General features: G+C 45.7%; 1 non-coding gene across 1 annotated transcript; it reads right to left on the bottom strand.

Moving 5' to 3' along the window:
- Positions 1-8,233: 8,233 nt before the first annotated feature.
- On the bottom strand, positions 8,234-8,340 carry LOC117307758 (U6 spliceosomal RNA). The gene has a single exon (XR_004521637.1). It is a non-coding gene; the product is annotated as a U6 spliceosomal RNA (small nuclear RNA).
- Positions 8,341-8,709: the final 369 nt, after the last annotated feature.

Raw genomic sequence — 8,709 nt, 5'->3', positions numbered from 1 at the left:
TAAAATACATATGACTATTTTAAAAAGAAATTATAATATTTCTTGCAGATATAGGTGTAATACACATGGCAATTACAGCATAAAGAGTACTGTGAGTAGAGTAGTATTAGGGATAAATGGGACACTACAACTGTAAATTTTCTATATTTTCTATGAAATGGTACAATATTAACTTCGTGAAATATCAAGGGTGTAGCATAATCCCTAGTGTAACCTTTAAAAAATGATGCAAATAGTGCTAGTTAAAAGGCCAATATGTACATTAAAGAATTCTAAAATATATTTAAATAGTCTAAATTAGGAAGGAGAGGGGAACAGAGGAACAAAAAAACAAGAAACAGATAACAAATAATAAAATGGTAGACTTAATTCCAATCGTATCACTAATTTAAATGTTAACAAACTAAGCGCTCATAATAGTAATTCTCATTAACATCATTATGACTTAGACGGCAGAAAAGTGGAGTCATTCTTTGATTCGACTCATCTTTCAGATCATCATTCAACCCTTGAGCATCCAGGGTTTGGCTTTGAATTATCTGCTGCTTTTGGAAAAACCTTCCTTGTCTCCCTAGCCGGCAGGATGCCCTAAGGAGAGCATCTCTATGCTCTTTCTGTCTGCCCTGAGTTCCCAGGCCTGAGCTCACCTTGGATGCTTAGAGCACAGTCCTAACCACATGTGGGGCAGCACAGAGTCAGCCCCTGGGAGGGTATAGTGATTACTGAATCCATCCTGACAGATGCCTCAGTTTTCCTTAATAGAAATCTCTTATCTGAGATTAGTTTTTAAACAGATTTTAAATATATATATATATTTAAATACTGTGCAGAAAGATTTACAGTGAAAAGTCAGCCTCCCTCCTATCCTGGATCCTTGACTCAATCAGCATGAAGTTTTTATGTGTTCAGCCTGAACTGCCTCTTGAGGGACTGGTGGAGGTTGTGGGTTCTGACAGAGACACCAGCAGTAGGAGCAGTTGGATTTTACATTCTTCTCTGTTCAAGCAGATGTCTGCCTCATGTTCTTTTTTTAGCATTTGAAACCAACTTCCTGGAATCTATGTCCTCACCATGGGCAAGGAACAGTATTCCAGAAAGCTTGTTTTTATGGAGGAAAATCCAGCTAAGCATGGTGGGCTGGTCCTTCCAGCTTTATAAGATACAGAATTGGAGGAAAATACAGATTAAGAGGAAAGTCCTTCATAACTGAGAGTTGAAGAGGTGGGGGAGGGGAAGTATACCTAGAAATAATCTCTGCTGGTTAAATTTGGGAATTTGGAAAACATAAAAGCCATTAGTAAAACCCTATTTGATATTCAAATGGCTTGGGATTGTTTCTCTTCAAAGAACAGGAAGTAGAGTGGAAAAGTGAAAAGGCTGTGGGCTGTGGAATCTGATAGAATTTGTTTCATCCTCATTCTGCCACTAATAGCTTTGGCAAGTCCCTAAACCTCTCTAAGTTTAAATTCTGCCAAATGATCCTGGTACATGGTGAATGTTCAATAAATCCAGTTTTCCTACACAGCCCACCCCTCTCCCTGTGTTTTGGTGTTTGCTAGTTATCTAACACTGCATAACAAGCCATCCCAAGGCTTAGTGGATTAAAATAACAAGACATTAATTTTGCTCAGCGTGAAAGGCTTTTCTGATACGGCTCCTGGTATTCTCTCCCCTGTGTAATCCTCTCCCCTTATGTGGCTGGTCCTAGTGACTTGCTTCTAATAAACAGAATATGGCAAGAGTGATGGGCTGTCGCTTGTGTGATTAGGTGGTAAGACGGTGATTTCCGTCTTGCTCTATTTTCACTAGGTTGCCTTCTTGGCCTGAGTGAAGTAAGCCACCATGTGACGTGAGACCCACATGACAAGGAACTGAAGGCGATCATTCAACAGGCTTTAAGGAACCGAGCCTTGCCAGCAACCCTGTGAATGAGGTTGGATGTAGAGACTCCCCAGTGGCACCTGGAGATGATTAAAGTCTCAGCCGACACCTTGATTACAGCTCTTGAGAGACTGACACAGAGAACCCAGCCAAGCCATGCCCAATTCCTGATCTACAGACGCTGTGGGAAAATAAAAGTTTCAAGCCACAAATTACCACGGGGTAATTTGTTATGCAGTAATAGATCACTAATACATCAGCAATCTGCAATTTGAGGAGGACTTTGTGGGGATAGCTCGTCCCTCCTCCACTTGTCATCTGGTTGGGTGTGGATGCTGGGAACTGAAATCAGGTGCAGGCTCCCTCCTCCCTCCCTCCCCCCTTTACTTGTGTAGCAATCCATGCTGGCTGTGGGCTGAGACCTCAGTTCGTTGTTGGCTGAAACACGCATGTGGCCTCTCCGTGAGGCCTGGGCTTCCTCATGACAGGAGGCTGGGTTCCAAGGGAGAGAGAGAGAGAGAGAGATGGAAGCCTTCTCACCTTTTCTAACCCTAGCATCAGGAATCCAACAGCATTACTTCCTCTGGATTCAGTTCATTAGAAGAAAGATTCTGAGGCTAAGCAATATTCAAAGGGAGGGGAATCAGACTCTGTCTTTTGTCAGAGGATTGTCCAAGAATTTGGACGAGCATGCGGGATCAGAACTATTGCTGTAGCCATTTTTGGAAAATGCAAACTTCCACCCTTGGGGAACTCATTCTTCCTGTTTTTGTCAGGTCTCCACTCTGTCGTTATTTGCCTTACTCTAGTTGGTCCCCTTTAGAGGATAGTGTAGCTGGGTAAGAGATTTCAGAAAAGTCTGTTTCCTAAACTGTTCCACTTCCCAGGGAATCAACTTGGCCAGAGGCTCCATCTGCCTTAGGGGGCTCCCCCCGACTCCACCCCCTGCTTTGTTTTTCCTTTGAAGACATAGACTATGTGATGTGCAAAAATATACTTAGGTAACTCATAACTGTGACAAGGGGAAAACTGTGAAGTTCACTGGCTCAGTGGAAAGCCACTAGCTCGGTGACTTACAGGATCTCTGCATGAGCAAATCTGCAGAGGCAGCACTTCTGAGAATTTTCTGGATTCTTGAGGAGAGAGAAATGAAGTGGAGGGGAGCTAAGAGAGGGAGGAGAAAGAGAAAAAGAGAGGGAGAAGATCAGAGATAAGAGACATAAATCCAGAAAGATGAGTGGGATAAAAGTACGGAAAGAGGAAAAGAATGGAAAGCATGAAATGTAAGAAAGCAACGACCCAATACTACCCAGAATAAGCAAGTGAGGATTAATGCTGTTTTTAAAAAACAGATTTAGTGAGATATAATTTACATACCACACTATTCACTTGTTTAAGTTCAGTGTTTTTTAGTATGTTCACAGTCGTGCAACTATCACCACAGTCAATTTTAGAATATTTTCATCATCCCCAAAAGAAATCTTGTACCCTTCAGCTGTCACCCTCCATCCTTCTCCAGCCTCTCAGCCGTAGGCTGCCACTAACCTACTTTCTATTTCTATAGATTTGCCTGTTCTAGATACTTCATATAAATGAAATCATACAATATGTGGTCTTTTGTGACTGGCTTCTTTCACTTAGCATAACGATTTCACAATTCATTCACGCTGTAGCATGTATCAATCCTTCATTCCTTTTTATGGCTGAATAATGTTTCATTGTATTGATACACCACATTTTACTTAGCCATTCATCAGTTGATGGGCATTTGGGTTGCTTCTATTCTTTGGCTATTATGAACACGCTGATATAAACCTTCATATACATTTTTTTATGCTTTCATTTCTCTTGGATCTATAACTAAGAGTAGAATGGCTGGGTCATATGGTAACTCTATATTTAACATTTTGAGAAGCTGATAAATTGTTTTCCAGAGCGACTGCACCATTTTACATTCCAACCAGCAATGTATGAAGGCTCCAGCTGGTTCACATCTTTTTTTTTTTTTTTTTTTTTTGCGGTACGCGGGCCTCTCACTGTTGTGGCCTCTCCTGTTGTGGAGCACAGGCTCCGGACGCGCAGGCTCAGCGGCCATGGCTCACGGGCCCAACCGCTCCGCGGCATGTGGGATCTTCCCGGACCGGGGCACAAACCCGTGTCCCCTGCTTCGGCAGGCAGACTCTCAACCACTGTGCCACCAGGGAAGCCCTCTCACTATGTTTTAAGACAGGGTCCATGTCTGTGGACAGTGGCCTTTGGTACACCCAGAGCCCAGAACAGTGTCTGCCACATAGCTGTCACCCAGTAAACAGCTGCAGAATAAACAAATGATCCTGGGATGTCAAGAAAAGTCTTAACTCTGTTCAGCTTCCTCTTTATAAGAAGACAGAGCTGTGTACAATTCATTTGGAAAGGGTTTCTGTCAAGAAGAGTTAACATGGCCACCATTCAGATGTTTCGTGAGAATCTTTGCTTATCTTGGGAATGGGTTCATCAAGAACTCCTCATTCCCTGGCTGTGCAAGGTCGAGGCAGCATCATGCTGTGACTTTGGGAAAATGACAGTCGCTCCCATGTAAGTTTATTAGATGAATTGCCGTTTATCAGTTTGACATGCGTCCTCGCAATCCACTGGATATTCTGATTGACGAATGCCCTTGCCAAGTGCTCTATGATTCCTTGAATTTAATCATGAATTCAGTAGGCAGGGCACCATCTGACTTGTACCTTCATTGCCTCTGAAAAATGAGAGGTTGGACTAGGTCTCCAAGGGACCACGCTGGACACCAGTCACTTTGCCATCTGCTCCAAATTACTTCTCAACGCCATCCACGAAGTTGTGTTAGGACTTATTGTCTCATCCCAATCTCAGCTACACCTAGGCCCAGTGGTGAGCACTTTGACTCAGGTTGGACCAACGGTTCCTCCCCTCAGCTGATAAACTGAGGCGTGTGGGAACCTGAGAGGGAGTTGGGAACAAAGATCGAACCCTAAGAAGCTCTTTGCCAGAACAGAGGAGGCATGACGTTTCCCTTTGCCTTGCTGTGTGTCTTGTGCTGTGAACGGTGCCTTGAGTGGTGCCTGGCACGTGGTGGATGCACATGAGAAACTTACAGCGTGAATGCGAGATGGGTGTGCTCCCCTCTCCTCCAGTGTAGTGGTGCCAAGCACATGCGTTTGTGAGGGGTATTGGTGGCTAGGGGAGGGAGTAGAATGGAAGAGTGGACAGAAATTAAGTCAAGGTTCTATGGTGGGAAGATGCCCATGGGTGGCTGGTGAAGTGGAAAATGTTCTATGTCCTGTCTTGTTGCTTCCAGGTGCCCTCAGCCCCTCACTCGTGGACCTCGTGTATTCTGGCCTCTGTGCCATCGTTCTGTAGTCTCACTCACCATCCTCTAAGGACCTTATTTCCTCAAGTCCTGCTCGCACTGGGATGGCTCACTGACACCCCAGCGGGAAGGGATCCGTCCCTCAGCACGGCTCACACTGCATTTCTTTACTAGCATCTGGCTTCCCTGCTCAGCTGGGAGCTCTTGAAGGACAGGACAGGGTCCCTGACACACGGCAGCCCTGAGGGCCTGCTTGCTCGTGAGCTGACTCCTGGACCAGGTTACCTGCCATAGAAGGTGCCAAGGAGAAGGAGGGTAGGTGACTGGGACCTCTGTTTCTACTGGTCTTCCTTCACTTGTGTCATCTATCCTGCTCTAGTGTTTAATTTTTGTTTTGCTTTTCCCCTTCTCCTAGACTCTTTGTCGGTTTACAGTTTCTTTAGGGATAAACCAGCCAACCTGGGGTGGTGGTGTGTCTCCGAGGACCTCATGCATTTAGGGACTGTTCTCTTAGTGCGCCTCCTCCTTGGGACCCCAGGATACCAGAAAGGGGGAGTCTCTCCCATGTCCTAAGCTCTGCCTCGTCTCCTCCCTCCCTCTCCAATCACTGCACCCCCCTGCCCCGCATATCTGTGCCCTAATATGCAGGTGGTAATGAGGCCATGATTTCTCTTGGGAAAAGGAGCATCAGTTATTGATTAAAAAAAAAAATTTCATGCCTGGGGCTCATGGACAACCAATTAGTCCATAATTCCTCAAACCACAAAGTCCCTTCTCATTTTTATAAGCCCCTCCCTTCAAATAGGCTAAGCTTTGGTGACTTTCTTTTCAGGCTCCATTGGTGGAGCAGTTTACCCAGGTCCCACCAGGATAAATGTGGGCATGGGTCTGATCACAGGAAGAGGGGGCCGTGGGACTCATTTATCACCTAGATCATGAGGGAGGTGGCCGAGATTGGGGCAGGAATCCTAGGCTGAGTTACAAGAAATTCTACTAGATCCATGGATGTGTTCAGGATGGGGTGTGGTGGTCCAAGGGTGTTCTGAAGCTGTATGACAATACTGAGTATATGTGCTGGGGCATTTTCCTGGGGATTGGTCAGTGGTTTTCATCAGTTTCTTTAAGAGGTCTGTGACCGCTAAGAAGTTAAGAAGCCTGGCCTGGATTCTCTCTCTTGAGGTCCCTTCTGCTTTAGGCTTCTGCACTTTTGAAATAAGAAGCTGTCTCAGGAGCCCCAGGAGGGGAGATAAAGGCGGCGGCTGATTTCCTGGGGCCACCTGGTGGTGCTGGGGTGCATAGCATCCTTTGGGCAATAGGAGAAAGCCTGGGCCGGCTTCCTGCTGGACAAGTCCTAGGAAAGGGTTCAGAAGGAGGTTTTGGAATCTGGGTGCAGCTGCCTTCTCCCTCCAAGGAATGAGAACAGTGCTGGCCCAAGGCTGGAAGGGAAGGACTGGGTGGCCGGATCACCTCCTCTCCACCCACTCTGCACTCAGCTTCCTCCGAGCCCCCTTGGGAGACATCTTGGGAGTCCAGAGTCGGGAACCGAGTGAGCCTGGGACTGGTCTGGGTGGAGGGTATGCCAAGAGTGGCCTTGGGTGGGAAGGGAGGAGCTTCCGGCTTAAGTGGGGATAGAAGGGCTGAGGAACCCTGGCCAGGCTTGAGAATAAAGGCTGAGCTTTGCGTCTTTCAGTGAACTTCACTTGGACCAACTCTTTCACTCCACTCTATCCTGAGAGGCAGGCACTGTTTATATCCACGCCACAGGCGAGGAAACTGAGGCCCAGAGGATGACATGATTTGCCAAAGACCACACAGACAGCTGTGGAGCTAGTCTCCCCACTGGCGATGAGCACCTCTGCTTTCCCAGCCTCCCTGTGGCCCAGCTCAGCAGCCCAGCTGTCCTTCCTCAGCCTGGAAGCTGGCTGCTTTAGGACAATCCAGAGCAGGGCATAATCCTCTGTGTGGTAGGACAACCCTACAACACAATATAAAACAACAGGGTTTACCACCCCAGGCTGAATATACAACAGGAGCCAGGAAAGGCTTCATCCTTGGGTGGCAGATCCATGAAATGTCACTGAAGCTAAGTCAGGTTGAAGCTGGGAGGAAGGCTTCACAGAGCCCTCTGCCTCCTCAACTTAGAGGTCACTTCCTTTGGTCACTTCCTTTGGTCACTTCCCTGATCTCCACTGAGTCCAGAAAACTTCTTCCATCTTCTCTTCTCATGCACAGAGCTCACATCATCATTGCATTGGACATTCTCTATTGCACTTGCCCTTTTGCTTCTCTGCAGCCCTTTCAGGCTCTCAGCATCTGAGGGTGGGACCGTTGTTGGTCCCGTGATACTATGATACCATGTTGGTATCCCTAGCCATTAGTCCATGGTCTGGCACACGGGAGGTGTTACCAAAAAAATGTATTCAATGAGGAAGTGACTCAATCATATAGTATCACATAGGATTGTGGGGAAGTTTCTTACCTGGACAAAAATTCTGAGATGACCACACTGGAGCTGACATCTGTTAGGGTCACTGAAATGGCAAAAAGGAGCAAGGTCTTGGTCTTGCCTTAAGTCCCTGGCATGAGTAGGTCTCCTGGCTGCAACGGTCATTAGCAGTTCTGTGCCTTTGTCAGGCTGTGTCAGTAGAGACTTGACCTTGTAGGATGCTACAAGTTGGTGTTAGTGACGTTCATGGCAATCCCAGGGGAAGGCCTCTCTTCTCATGGTGCCATTGCTGTACCTTTTCTTTGGATCAAGAAAACGGTAAGCTATCAGGTTTTCAGTACATTTTATTTAATTATTATTATTATTTTTTTTTGCGGTACGCGGGCCTCTCACCGTTGTGGCCTCTCCTGTTGCGGAGCACAGGCTCCGGACGCACACGCTCAGCGGCCATGGCTCACGGGCCCAACCGCTCCGCGGCACGTGGGATCTTCCCGGACCGGGGCACGAACCCGTGTCCCCTGCATCGGCAGGCGGACTCTCAACCACTGCGCCACCAGGGAAGCCCTATTATTATTATTTTTAATATGGGATGCTTCACGAATTTGTGTGTCATCCTTGCCCAGGGGCCATGCTAATCTTCTCTGTATCGTTCCAATTTTAGTATATGTGCTGCTGAAGTGAGCAAAGTAAATTTTAAATAGTTTTTGGATTTTAAATTCATTTGGAAGAATACACATATGAACATATAAAAGATATAAAAAAATAAAATGAATATATATCTACTGTGCAGTAAGGTTAAGAAATTGTTTTTACATATTGCACTTATTATTTTATTCAAAATATTATCAAATTTCCATTGTAATAACTTTGAAACTTCCTGTGCATTCCTTCCAAATTCCTTTCCCATCTCCAGGGAAAATTTTAGGTTTATAGTTTCCTTTTTTCCTTTATAATTTATCACATATGTATGTATCAGAAATAATATATTATTTAGTTTTGAATGTTTTTGAAATTTATTTAAGTGGAATCATATTGCACACATTCTTTTATGACT

This window comes from Tursiops truncatus, chromosome 13 (assembly GCF_011762595.2).
Source record: "Tursiops truncatus isolate mTurTru1 chromosome 13, mTurTru1.mat.Y, whole genome shotgun sequence".
NCBI classification, from domain to species: Eukaryota; Metazoa; Chordata; class Mammalia; order Artiodactyla; family Delphinidae; genus Tursiops; species Tursiops truncatus.
This window is presented reverse-complemented; position numbering and strand designations above follow the sequence as displayed.